The 14,229-nt window shown below is 50.7% G+C and overlaps 1 long non-coding RNA gene across 2 annotated transcripts in view; it reads right to left on the bottom strand.

Moving 5' to 3' along the window:
* Positions 1–3,907, bottom strand: part of LOC148109000 (uncharacterized) — a 47,379-nt gene extending 43,472 nt beyond the window's left edge. Inside the window, exon 1 of one of the 2 annotated variants that reach the window (XR_015726738.1) lies at positions 3,716–3,907. This is a non-coding gene — a long non-coding RNA (uncharacterized LOC148109000). The remainder of the gene's footprint in view (positions 1–3,715) is intronic. The other variant, XR_015726739.1, reaches the window with a different exon arrangement.
* Positions 3,908–14,229: the final 10,322 nt, after the last annotated feature.

Below are 14,229 nucleotides of genomic sequence, written 5' to 3'. Positions count from 1 at the left end.
CTGCGAGCTTTCTGAAGGGATGAAGGTTCAGAAGTCACCAGTCTTTCCTTCATTTGAAATACTAATTCTTATCCAAATTCACGGTCTCTTCAGTTGCAACCTTACAGGCTGTGTTATTGATAACACATTTGGTTCCAAATAGTTTGAGATTAAAATACTGTTTAAAACATATTTGAAGTTCTGCTATTTTTGCAAAAACCTCCCCCACTAAGCCCGTGTTCTGACCCGCACCGCCTCTTCCCAAATGGCCCGGCTCCCTCCTCGCCCTGAGCTCCTGCGGGACCCCCGAGGCCGCTCGCGTGCTCCCTGCAGCAGGGACCCCCGGGAGCCACACACCTTTGCCTCCATGGCGAGAACGTCCCCCAGGCTGGAATGGGGGCCAGGAAACACGTCAGTCGGCTGCTCCACACCCAGGGTCCTGGGTTAGTCAGAAGACTCTAACAGTCGTCTAACAGATGAGTCATGTTACTTCTGTTTTGTAAACTTATTTCAGGTGTGTATGTTGTCACCTGTCAGACTTTTGTGAAAAGTTTGTACATAAGAAGTAGATGCTCTCTGGAGCTTAGGATCCTGATAAATTCAGACCAGATGGGAAGTGCCTGAGTGGGATACTTGAAAATGGTGAATTTTATAGTATTGAAATTACATCTCAATTTTAAAACATGAAACTAACTGCCTACACTCAGTGAAAACATCTCTCAAAATGATGAGCAAAGCAGAGGCTAGGTCAGACAGCAGAAAGCTAAAGGAATCCACCCGGGGAGACGAGAAAGGCAGTCTTTCTGGCAGAACAGACCTGATACCAGCCGCGGCTGAGCTCTTCATAAGAGCTCTTTCTTGTCTTGTAACCCTAAGAATTGTTTGATTATCACAATGCCAGCCCAACACACATTGTAGGGCTCGTATATGCCTAAAAGTAAAACAGATGGAGGTAATTCCAGAAAGACCACGAGGGAAGAAATGAAGAGTTCTCGGTAGCACTGGGCTTTCCACTTCTCCCCACTGGCTGATTCCCCCTCCAGTTTGCAGCCTGCAGTATCCTCTTTCCTTGGTTTCTCTGCAGCACGTGGGTATCTGTTCTGACCCTGATGTTTGCTTTGCGTTAGGATGTGGACGGTAGGAGGGCCAGGGAACCAGCCTCTGGGGTTTCGCCCCTCACCGTGGAGAAGCCAGCATGGGTCAGGGTCAGTGCTTTGACAACAGTATGTCCCTGGCCCCACTGTCAGGGCCACGGGCAGAAGCACCGCATCTCCACCAGGAAGGTCAGGCCCTATTCAAATGTCCACTCCCAAGGAGACTTTTCACAATGTGAAATAACTGAGGGATTTATAGACCCACAATCCACAACTCAGCAATCTCTCTCCAATTTGAAGAAGATTCATGGTCTCTGCAGTTAGAGATAAAAGCAAGAATGATTGTAGCTCCATCGTCTACCACATCAAAACAAAAGGCGTTACGTGAAACACCAGAGGCCCAAAAACCAAATGGATGAGCTAACTAGGCAACCCACAGGCTCACACACCAGTGTCTGTCACATACACGGGTCTAGGACACTGCAAACCCTTTCTATGTAATATTAATGCTGTATAATTGATAATATCGATTGACCAAAACTTCAAAGAAAACAACATGAAAACAAACACCGCTTAGTAATAAATATGAGAAGGTCATGCTATAAGGACTAACAACGACAGTCAGGGGATGGTCACCACTGGGGACAACAGGGACGTGCTAACAAATGCCAGAGGGCAATTTATTTTTCTGGGTGGAGAGTCTACGCTGTTTATATTTTTACTATTTAACCTTAATACGATCCAAATATTACTCTATTTCTGCAATTCTCTTCGCATTCTCAGACCTTCATACCATCAGATTAACCCAGAAAATAAAAATCTTACAGATGCAAATATGGCACAAAAGCTGTAAGTGTCGCCGGCACCGGACTCACCGGGCAGCAAGAGCCTGTCCGGGACACACGCGGGAGCAGACGCAAGTGGGAGCCAGCGCAGGTCAGCCGCCGGCTGCGCCCACACAGCACAGAAAACCCCACGGCAGAGGGTCAAGCCTGGTCCCGCAGTGGCGGCCAAGCTCTCCCTGCTGACACTAGCCCAGGGTGGCTGCTCCCAGGGGAGGAGGAGGGACCCTGAGCTCCCGGGAACGAACCCTGCAGCTCCACACACCAGGGGCCCCTCCCGCTCCGAGCAGAAACGGCCCCTCCTCCAGGGTCCCGGTTCTCACCAGGGAGGAAACCCTCACAGCTAGGTTCTGGCCCCTATAAGCTCCGCATTCATCGCCGTTCCAACAGCACCTGAACCCAAGGAGCCTTCCCTGTGTCTGACCTTCACAGACGTCCTCAGTTTCCACAAATCCCACTTAACTCCACCAACTCCATGGCCGAGGCCAAACCCATCATCAGTGCACAGCCCCAGGGCGGCCCCAGCTGGCCCCACCAGGGGCAGGTGCCTCTCCTGTTTCACGCTCTGCGGCTTCTCTGGGCATCAAGGGCTCCTTCTGCAGGGGTCCTGGGGGCTGGAGACCGCCCGCAGGGGAGCAACACCCCACTGCCCCTTCCTTCCCCTCCCACCAGGCCCAGCTTTAGGTGTGGCTGGTCCTCAGCCCAGGCGAGGCACCTGCTTCCAGCACCCTGGGTCATTTAAATGGGACAAAAACCCCAACCTAGAGTGTGAAGGGCAACGTGCAGAATCCGTCTTCCCGCCCTGTGCTCAAGGATCACGTCGGAAGAGACGTTCCTGGGCACTGACAGTTTTACATAAGTGGAAATTGCTCACATCTTTCACAAAAGTTATCCTTTAACTTTATTCTCATGGTAACAAATTTTACAGTAGTGAGAATTGACCACATCTCTGTTTCCTGAATTTGCAGAGCCCCTATGAGTTTATGATCTTTCATCCCACTCCCTCAGCCACCGCGCTGTGTGCATTCGCCCCGTCAGCACACGGGAGGACAGGACGGTCCGGAGACCCACCTCTGCTGCGTTCCCACACTGAGCCCCACAACAGCACGAGCAGGTGCTTTAACGACGGACGCTTACATTCCAGGGAGAAGAGCAATGGACAAGGACCCGGCATGCTACGTTTACTGAAGCCTCAGGGCTGCGGGAGGGCAGAACCCTCAGTGCCGCGTGGGACACAGATGTCGGTGCAGGACGGCCCGCGGGCCGACCCAGAACCGCACCCTGAAGCGGAGGTGGGCCCCTCCACCCTCTGTCCCCCTACCATGTCAGCAACTGGTGTGGGGCCAGGACTAGCACGCCGGGACTCCACCCCACAGGCGAGGGACAGACTCGGGTCAGGACCCCGGGGGACCCCCACGCAGGATGGGTCGCCGGGACCCACCCCACAGGCGAGAGCAGAGACGTGAATCAGGACCTCCAGTGACCGCACGCGGGAACCGGACGCCGGGACCCCACCCCGCGCCCACAGCACAGACTCGGGTCGGCAGCCGCGGGACCCCCACGAGGAGAGGGGACAGGACGCCGGGACCCCACCCCGCGGCCCACAGCACAGACTCGGGTCGGCAGCCGCGGGACCCCCACGAGGTGAGGAGAAGGACGCCGGGACCCCACCCGCGGCGGAGGGCGGAGAATTGGGTCCGGACCCCCAGGGTCTAGGCGACCGGGACCCGCCGCCACTTCCAGCCCAATCCAGCAGGTTGGACCGAGCCCCTCCCGGTCTCACCCGGGCCCGCGACTCACCATCCCGCGGGTTCGCTCCGAGCTCACAGCGCGTCTTCCCAGCAGGGCTGTAGCAGGTGAGAGCAACGCAAACCCAACACCTGGCGCGGCGCAGGACACGTGGTTCACACCCAATTGCAGGTGAAGACCCAAGTCCACAAGGCTGAGATAGCGCCCGCCCCCCGGGCCCAATTGGACGGTGTCCTGCGATGATACAATCGCAGGGCTAGAAGCGCCGCCGCTCTGCAATTAGGCGTTGCCACCTGATTGGATGGTGTTCCGAAGATAACGCCCCGCGACCCTGAGTGGACATGCCTCCGAGCGCGATCCCTCACCGTAATAGGACAGCCTGCGGCCACGCACGTTCTGATTGGACGGTAGTCCCGGCAACGCCCCTGTGGTTCCAGATTGGGCAGCTCTCCTAGGCCCCGCCTCCTGCATCCTGACTGACAGGCTGGCACTACACACGTGTCTCATCTGCCTGCTAGAAGTTAGGCTCCCATCACAGTTTATGCTGGCTGGCTGACCCGCCTGCGTCCACCTTCCCTCCCGGGAATCTGACTGTTTCTCCCTGAAGCCTCCCTTGTGCGACGCCCGATCGCGATGCGACAGAAGGACCCGGTGATCCTTACGCCCGTGTTCGGCTCAGGGGGGAGGGACGGAGCACCTGTTCCGTGTTTAAGAACAGCTCAAGAACCGGTGACGTCACCGCAGGGAAGGCAAGGTCTCCCTGGGTTTTGATCGGACCCTTTGACACGGCGAGGCCCTGCCCTCCGTCCGTTCCCCCAAACCCTCCTCTGGCCTTAGCTCAGCCAAAGGTGCCCTGGGTCCCCCGCGCCAGTGGGACGTGGAACCCCGGGGCACCAGCCAGGGACGGCCACAGGTGGGACACGTTAGAAAACTCAGGTGTGCGTTATATTCTGCAAGGAAGGTCAGGGCAGAGCGAGTTTGTAGTCAGTCCCCGAGAATGTTAAATGTAAAAGGCTGTATTTCCTTCAGACTGTGTCGGGATGGCACAGCTGTGAACAGACAAAACCAGAACACTATTACTCTAAAAAGTGTGAGCATATGGGGGCACGTGGGTGGCTCAGTGTGTGAGTTCGGGACCCTTGATTTCAGCTCAGAACATGATCTCAGGGTCCATAGCAAGTGGACTCCGGGGTCGGCTAGTCCCTCTCCCTCCCCCATTTGGCCCCCCCTCCCCTCACACGCTCTTGCTGTCCAAAATAAATAAATAAAATATTTTTTAAAAAGTGTGAGCATATGCGGGCGCCTGGGTGGCACAGCGGTTAAGCGTCTGCCTCTGCTCAGGGCGTGATCCCGGCGATCTGGATCGAGCCCCACATCAGGCTCTTCTGCTATGAGCCTGCTTCTTCCTCTCCCACTCCCCCTGCTTGTGTTCCCTCTCTCGCTGGCTGTCTCTATCTCTGTCAAATAAATTTTAAAAAATCTTAAAAAAAAAAAAAGTGTGAGCATATGGTATAGGAATTATACCTACATTTTTCAACACAAATTTAAAGGCCAAAACAGCCAGGAAACCGTGCCTCTTGGCCACCACTGAGCAACTCTGTCTACGGATTTGCCAGTTCTGTGTATTTTCTAAGTGGACCCACAATCTGTGGCCTTGCATGTCTGGTGTCTCACACATAGCATGATACGTTCAAGATTCAGTCATAGTGCAGCAGTGTCCCTGCTTCACTCCCTTTTGTGGCTGAATAATCCTCCCTCCCAGGTATACGCCACACTCTCTTCACGCATCCAGGCTGGTAGACAGGGGAGAAGTGGCCCATTTTTGCGGGTTTTGAATAGTTTTGCACCTAGCATTCCCACACATATGTCTGAGTATCTTATTCCATTTCAGTAGGACTGGAATACTTGGGTCACACTGTAATTCTGTTTGACTTTTCGAGGAACCAGCAAACTTTGTCCCACATCAGCTGCCCGAGTTTACATCCCCACCAGCTATGCACAAGGGGTCCGAGCTCCCCACATCCCCGCTGACCCTGGTTGTCTGAATTCTGGATGCTAGCCATCCCAGGGAGTGGGAAGTTGTCTCCCATCGTGGTTTTGCCTTGCGTTTCCCTGGACGGTGAGGGTCACCTCAGCGTCTATGACCATCTGTAGACCATCGTAAAGGAAATGTGTCTGTAAGTTTGTGTTCAGTGCTTAACTGGACTGTTTGGGATTTCTATTCAGACAGGAGTTCTTTGTGTATTCGGGATACTAAAATCTTAGGTAGGGGATCTACGAATATGCTCTCCCATCATTGGGTGTCCTTTCAATCTCTCGATAGTGTCCTTTGATGCCCCAACGATTCTATCTTGCTGAAGCCTGATCTACCTACTTTTTCTTATGCTGCTTGTGATTTCCCATCACATTGAAGGCCTTACTGAATGAGGATTCATGAAGATGTCTCCCTGTGTTTCTCTCACTCTTGGGTTTCCCAGGACAGCTCGTCAGGGCTGGGGATTCTCAGCAGAGCTGTCTCTAAGGCCTGGACCTGAGATGCTCCTGATAACGCCATGTCCCTACATAACTGTTTATTGGGAAAGGCCATGAACTTAAAGGTAAGGGAGTTTCTATTTTAACTGATGACCTTTGGTTTCTATGTGAATGTACTTCTATGCTCCCATACTTTCATCATTCTGCTTATTACAACATGGCAAGTTTTTAATGCTTGATCATTTTAGAGTAAGTCCCTCCACTTCACTATTCAGAAAAGCATAGCTAGGTTTCAACATTTGTTCTTATTTATACAATTCTGAAATGGGATTTGTGAAGTTCCAAGAAAAAATTGCGTATAACATTGATGGAATTCTATTAAAATGATTCAGCTATTTGGTTTTATGCACATCATGGCAACATTGATTTTCATTTCCTACAATATGCACCAGATTTGCATTTGTTCTGGTCTTATTCGATGTCAGTGAATATAACTGTACAATTTTCACATTAGGTTTTCCCTCTAGTCTTTGTAAGGCTGATTGTGATACTTGAATAACTTACTTTGACTTTTACATGTTATCCTTCCAATACTATCTTTTTGCTAGTGATTAGAAATGGATGGAAGGACACCCTGAACACACACTCAAGACCTGTTCATTATCTTTCTTCTTTGATTACCGCTTAGGCTTCAGGTTCTATATACACGTCGGCTTTGGCTATGAAACAGGACAAGGTCCTTCATTCTTACGGTCACTCTCACACCCACATGCCTAGTGCTGGCTGGGAGATCCTCAATCCTGCTGACGGGCCCAGAGTGCTGGGTATTCGTGGTGTGTATACAATTCTACCGAACAAGTCAGTCTACACCACGTACGGATTCTTTCACGAACCACATTTTGGAGATGCGCTGCGAGAGGATGTGAGAGCTCTCACACAGGCCTACATTAGGAAGTGTATTTGTCTTATGGAAGGCTGAGTACTATCACATGCCCCCACCCACTAAGACCACGTCAGAGAGGTTATTTAACATGCGGCACTGGGGGCCCCGGGTGGCTCAGTCGGCTAAGCGTCCAACTCTAGATTTAGGCTCCGGTCATGATCTCAGGGTTGGGAGATCGAGCTCTGTGTGGGGCTCTGAGCTCAGTGTGGATTCTGTTCAAGATTCTCTTTCTCTCCTTCTGCCCCTCCCCCTCTCCTGTAAATTATACACAGAGAAAAGTGCATGAAATGTACATTTGATAGAAATGTAACAAAATAAACATCCATGACATCACCACATGGACGAGAAAGAGGCAGCGACACCCCACATCTTACCTGGGTTGATGTTCTGTCAGAAAACCCACCCCCCACCCACCGCATAACTGCAGACAGTGATAACTCACCTTCGAAAACGTCCTTTCCTTTGGGATCCTTATTATCATCACCTGTGTGCACACCTGTTCCTGTTTTATATTGCACGTGAAAAAGAGTCAAAAGGTTCATGTCATTTTATAGCAAACCTCCTTTGTTCAAATATGCTCGGTCTTCTGTACCTGACACGTCACTGTCGTGTCCTGGGCTGCGCTGCCCTTCTAGGGCTCAGCCGCCGTCCTGGGCTGATTCCACTGCTTGCAGCTATTCTAGTGATCCCACAGTTTTGGCCTGTAAATCTGAAGTTTCTAGTACGTCACTTTTCACATTTGTTTTGAATCTAGTGACCTCGATTAACATTGTAAAGAGCTTACCCTCTCCTGTCATGTGTGCTCTCACCTCCGCTCAGTGGGCTCCAAGGTGCTCTCCTGCCGCTTCTCCGCGTGTGAAGACCTACATCTCGGCCGATGCAGCCCCATCATGCCAGAGTTTCCCGAACAAAACGACGAGTCTCCCTGGACTCTCTCTCTCAGCCCACCTCCAAGCAAGGACATTCTGACGGCTCTAACTTCACATTGCATCTGGGGTCCAACCTCCACATCACCGCCTCTGCTCCCAACCCAGTCTGATCCAGCACCTTGGCTGACATCACCATCCTAGTGACTGTTGTCATGGTAACAGAGGGATCCTGTGAGGCTGCCTCGCAGCTCCTCCTGAGGGTCCAGGCCACCCACCAACGTCGGTCTCTGCAGCCAGCGCAGGAGACCCACCCCCGTCACCGTCCTCTCCCCTCTGCTGTTCCTCCTCCCCCTCACTCTGCCATGGGCACCCTGGCCTCCAGCTGTCCTTCGGGATGCAGGGCACCCTCCCTCCTCGAGACCTGCGCTCATCTCCTGGGGCTGCCGTAACGACGTGCCACACACTGGGCGGCAGAAACGACACACATCTGTTGTGTCACAATTGAGGAGGCTGCAAGCCCGAGATCAAGCTGTCTGCAAGGTCGGTTCCTTCTCGGGGCTTCGACGGAGAATCTGTCCCAGGCCTCTCTCCTAGCATCTGGCGGTTGCCAACAATCCCGTGCATTCCTTGGCGGGAAGACACATCACGCCGTTGCCTGCTTCTGTCTCACGTGGTCCAACCCTGTCTGTCAATGAATTGAAGGTCCCAGTGTCCACATTTCCCACTTTTAAAAGGACACCCATCACTGGATCAAGAGCTACCCTAATCCTGTACGGTCTCATCGTCACTACCTGTGTGTTCACCTTATTTCTGGATAAGGATGTATTTGACATGAAACTTGGGGGTACAATACTGAGCCCAGAATACACGCCTGTACCATCTATATCTTATCATCAATTCAGGTATCAACTAGCAGTGTTAACTGAAATCATTCCTCGTTTGCTTTTCTAGTCCTTCCAACCACATATACATACATGTCTCTGAAACATACATAAGTATTTCGGACTATATATGCATGGCTATTTCTGAATATATGTACTATCTCCATATACATTTTCCTCTCATCCCTTCACTGCACTACATTTTTCATGCCACTGTGAAGGGTCAATGAATGTACATGTAGATAATGACCGTTCTACTGAATTGTGTTATTTCGTTGTGGGTGAGGCCAGCAGGCTTCTTTCCCAGAATTCCCGACTTGATGATCTAGGTGACAATTCACCAGTGGCCTAACTTTCATGAGTATTAAAAGTACTAGTGAAGATGCCCTAATCTAGGGCTGGGGTCACCATACGGATGGACCAATACATGGGAGCTGGCTGGGTAACAGCTTGCAGCCCATCATTCTCACAAGTAGCCTGTCAATCAGGCATGTCCCCAAACCAAACACCAACCTTTTCCCTTCTGTTTTCTTAGTGGTCCTGGCTTCCACGTGTAACTCCAAAGTCTCCCCACCAGGGATCAGATTCTATCGCCAGCAGATTCGGGGTTGCCAGCAAGCCCCTCTGTGTCCCTCACGCCACCGATTTCGGCTGTCTCGGTTGTTGATGTTCTCTGGTAAGTCGACTCCCCTCTTCTCTAGCTCTTACCAGATTTGTATAAGGTCACGTTTGTGGGTGCCAGACGCATTCCACTCTTGATCTCAGTTTCCTAAGTTTGAGCCCCACATTGAGCAGCAAGCTTAGTTTTAAAAAAATATTTTAAAAAGGAAAAAAAATACCTCATTTGTACAGCAAACACCCATCTTCTCAATAATTTGAGATCAGGGATCTCGATTTCAGGACAAAAGATACAATGGCATAACTAGAGGCCACGCGACTCGACCCTCTGCTGCCTGCACACGTCCGTCCTTCCAGGCGAGAAACAAGCACCTTCCTCGTTGCTCGGGCTGAGCGTGGGAGTTCCTCACTTACACAGAGCTGAAGCCAAGTCATCGATAAGTGTTGACTCATTCTAATGATGTGAGATCAAAAACAATATGCGTTGGTTTCCTCCAACAGAAGACTCGATGCCAGTTTCCCAGGAAAGTGCTTGAACTGTGCTTAAATATCACTCGTATATTTACAAGTGTAATTCTCTGTACTTTCCAGTGGCTGAGAGATTTTGTCAACTTGTCCCGTTGCATTGAACGGGTTGTCACCTCAGCCTGGCTGTTATTCTTGGTCAACACTGTCACGCGTTCTTAGTCATGGTACCAGGGACATAGTATTTTATGGATGGTTTCTCTTCTGGGTCAATTTTGAAAAATCTTACATATTAAGACTTTTGTCATTACCGTCACTTGTAGAACATTAGTAAGAGTGAGATAAACTTGGCCAATGTCCCCCAGCGAACGAGCACCAGGACCACACCTGCAGTGAGAAGCCTACTGCTCAGAGTGACAGATGAACACAGCTCAGGACGGGCTGCAGAGCTGTGGGTGTGGGGGACACACTGTGACACGTACAGCATGAGGACACGTTCTGACATGGAACATTAGACGTGTGATGAGGACTGAGCGCAAAGTGCTCCTTTACTCTGGATTAGATGCCGTCAGGAGGTACCTGCAGTTTTATGACTGAAGATCTTAATAGTTCTTTTTAACAGTCTCTTCAGCTTTATTTATTTAAGGCAGAGAAAGAGCACAGAGGGGGCAGGGGGGAGGGAGAAGCAGACTCCTCGCTGAGCAGGGAGCCCCATGTGGGGCCCAATCCCAGGACCCTGGGATCCTGACCTGAGCCGAAGGCAGACGTCTAACCGACTGAGCCCCCCAGGCACCCCGCAGATCTTAACCGCTCTCATCTGGGGCGCAGGAAGGACGCAGCGCCGTGGAACCGGGAACAGAGAGGCACCAGGCACAGCAACTAGAGGCATGGAGTATTTGCTGATCCTTACAGACTGGACTGTTCTTTAGCCTCTTACCGACATGACCGTGACATGGTCTCCATGGGCCCTGACTCATCACAGACGACAAAGTGCTTCGTCTGAGGACAAGTGGGTGAAACTGTTTCTGCTCCGTGAGGGAAAGCCACAGCCCGGAGTGAGCGCCAGGCCGGCCTCCCCTGTGTGAGGCCATGTCTGCCGTTCTCGTTCACCGTGTGAACGCTGACATCTTGCTTACTCACATCCGGCACTGCGCTAAGTGTTCTCCACAGAGGAACTCAGCGCACGTCAACCCGGCTGCTCGTCAGCAAACTCTACCAGGTAGATACTGTTTCCATGTCCTTGTAGGAGCGACCTGAGGCGGACAGATGCAGGCGATTTTCCAAGGGCCGCAGAGCAAGAAAGGAACCAAGTCAGGGTCATGATTCCAATCGAGCCTTCCTTTCCCAGACTCTACACTTGGTGTCAGGTGCCAAATACTGAGCGTCCCTCGTGTGCCACACACTCGGCTCAAAGCAAACCGTCACGCTGCACACGGACCTCGGCACTGCAGGCACGTGTCCCCATGCTCACCGCTTCCCACCTGCCTGCTCGTGCTCGCTCTAGTGGCGCTCCCCAATGTCACCCCTTCTTTACAAGCACTGACTGTCTCTCTGGGACCTGAGTATAAGCAACTGTCTCCCTGGACCTTCCTGTGTCCCTTGTCTGGCCACATATAACTGGTCAACCACTAAAGGACACAGAACAGGGCAGATTCACAGCCTACAAAGAAACGTCACGTGGGCACCCTGCACAACATCGCTCTCAGATCCTGAAGAGAACTGGAGACAAAAGGACCCCAAAATCACAAGGAAAACTATCTCTGGGTACATGGAAGGTTAACAATTTGTTAAAAAAAAAAAAAAAGTTTGAAATTGGATTTCATGGCACTAGTACGAAAAAGAGTTCCGTGGAACACGTCACTCATATGGACTCCTTCCCACCAGTAGTGACATCCAAACATGGTTGTGACGCACACCTTCCATGCTGTTCCAGTGCAGTGCACCTACACCGACCCTCGTTCGTGTGTGGGACCCACACGGTCACTGGTCACACTGGTGAACTGAGCACACAACGCCCATTCCCACAGTGGTTGGAATAATTAGACAGAAGCAGTCCTCTCTGCAAAGACTGCACAGGTATCCTTCTCGTCCATTCACACTACCACACTCCTGTACGTTTCCTTCCCCAAGTCCCAGTGGGACTGCTCTCCTTACACACCCTCTCAGACACGAAGCCCAACCAGCTCCACCCAAAATACAACCATGCTCACCCCACACCCACGGCCAGAGAAGCATCCTGGGGGCCATCTGATGGAGACAGAAACTGACCTGTGTCGACTGGGGGCAGATCAACAGAAGCACGAGTGTCTGAAGGAAAGAGAAAGGCAGGGCCCATCTTTCCTCCACGGGAATTAATACAAGGAACCTCACATGCTGGGTGAAGCCTGACCAACCACTTACCCATCCATCACGGGAAGAAATGTCCTGTTCAGCACCATTCCCAGAAAGAAGGAATAAGGGAGGAAGGACATGTTTCCATTCTGGTATGGATTTTCATGTACATATCTCAGAGCTATCTGGACAACAAACATTGAGAAGCAGCATTTCTAGAAATTAGGAATTTCCTCAAGGCAGTTATGCCTGGAGCACCGAGTCACAAGTCATTTCCACAACTAAGGCTCACCTCACCACAAATGTCGTTTGTTTAGTTGTTGACAAGTAGGGAAGACAGGTGTGTCTGGCTCCCTCTCCCACACTCTTGAGCTGTGAGACCACGACTCCCGGTGTTCTTTGTCAGAGACCATTACATAGGCAACATTAGGGGTTTCACCATTGGGAGTAAGTAATTTTTTGAAAAGACTTATTTATTTCAGAAAGAGAAAGAGAGAGAGAGGAGAGCATGAGGTGGGGAGGAGCAGAGGGAGAGGGAGAAATTTTAGCAGACTCCATGCTCGGCATGGAGCCCAAGTCAGGGCTTGATTCCACAACCCTGAGATCATGACCTAAGCTGAAACCAATAATTGGAACTGAACCGACTGCACCACCCAGGTGCCCCAGGAGTAAGTCATTTTAATGAGACAGTGAGGGCAGCTGCATGGGTATTGAAGCAATCCACAGCAGAAGGAAAATGTCAAATGTTTACGTACTTAGTCCTATTAACCCAGAACAAGTAGTTCAAAAAATTGAGATAATTAGAAGAAAAAGTTAATCCTCTACAATAGGATATTTTAAAAGAACTCAGTTGTGAGGGACAACTAGGTGGCTCAGTTGTTTAAGTGTCTGCCTTCAACTCAGATCATGATTTCAGGGTCCTGGGATCCAGCCCTGCATCAGGCTCCCTACTCAGTGGGGAGTCTGCTTCCCCCCTTCCAGTCATCCTGCTCACACTCACTCTCTCTCTTTCTTGCTCAAATAAATAAAATCTTTTAAAAAAAGAACTTCTTAGTTCTAAAACATAAAACAATATTGTTTGCAAATATGCAACAGATTTGAAAACCTCAGTAATGTGGCTTCCATGAAGCAATGTAGAGAACCACATGACAAAACAAACCAAAAAACCATTGTTTTGAATCACATATTAAAAATAAAAAACCACTGGGAAATCACATGTAACAACAAAGTAATTAAGCACACTGGGTTTGTCTCTTAGATAGCAGTCAGCTAGGCAGCTATAGAGGGGAATTCCCACAAACTGCCAAATACACTCACAAGTGCTTATTCCAATTATGGAAACATCCAGAAGGAAGAAATACGGGGTCAGGGCAGCCTCTACAGTGCAACCAGGGAAGGAGGTTTCCTGCATCTGAGGTTGCAGCATTAAATCTTGTCAGGGGGGAGGCAGGACACAGATCTATCCTGAGGGACAAGATGCTTACCACAGAAATCATGTATTAGAAAAAGCATGGGAGATGAAGGGGTGCCAGGATGAGAGAGATCCACACACACGACAGCCTGAAGAGGTGGCCTCATGGACACAAAGGGCCACAGGGCAAGGCACGGAACTGTGTGGCCCTGAAAACCAAGACGGTCCATCGCAGAAGAACTTGTGGAAAAGTCTCTGGAGTATGCTAACAAAAACTCACGTCAAACTTGTGTTAGGTTGGGGGCTGCTCTAGACAACAGGGTAGAAGTCAGGAATATGCACTGTGACCCAGGCCCACGTGGGTCCCCACACATCTCTGCTTCCTGACTGAAAATCATGGCTTCTTCATGCAGTTTCTCTCCTCAGGGCCTTCATCTCAGAACCGCAGAGGGAAGGGCTCTGGGACATGTCATCTCCCGCCTCACCATGCTCACGACATCCAGTAGAACAAGCCAGACACTACCTTTAATCTTCATGCCACAAGGTTTCTCCTCTCGATGCGTCATGACTGATGA

This window comes from Ursus americanus, chromosome 14 (genome assembly GCF_024610735.1).
Source record: "Ursus americanus isolate L20-20 chromosome 14, mUrsAme1.1.p, whole genome shotgun sequence".
NCBI classification, from domain to species: domain Eukaryota; kingdom Metazoa; phylum Chordata; class Mammalia; order Carnivora; family Ursidae; genus Ursus; species Ursus americanus.
The sequence above is the reverse complement of the archived record's forward strand: the minus strand, read 5'-3'. Positions and strand labels throughout refer to the sequence as shown.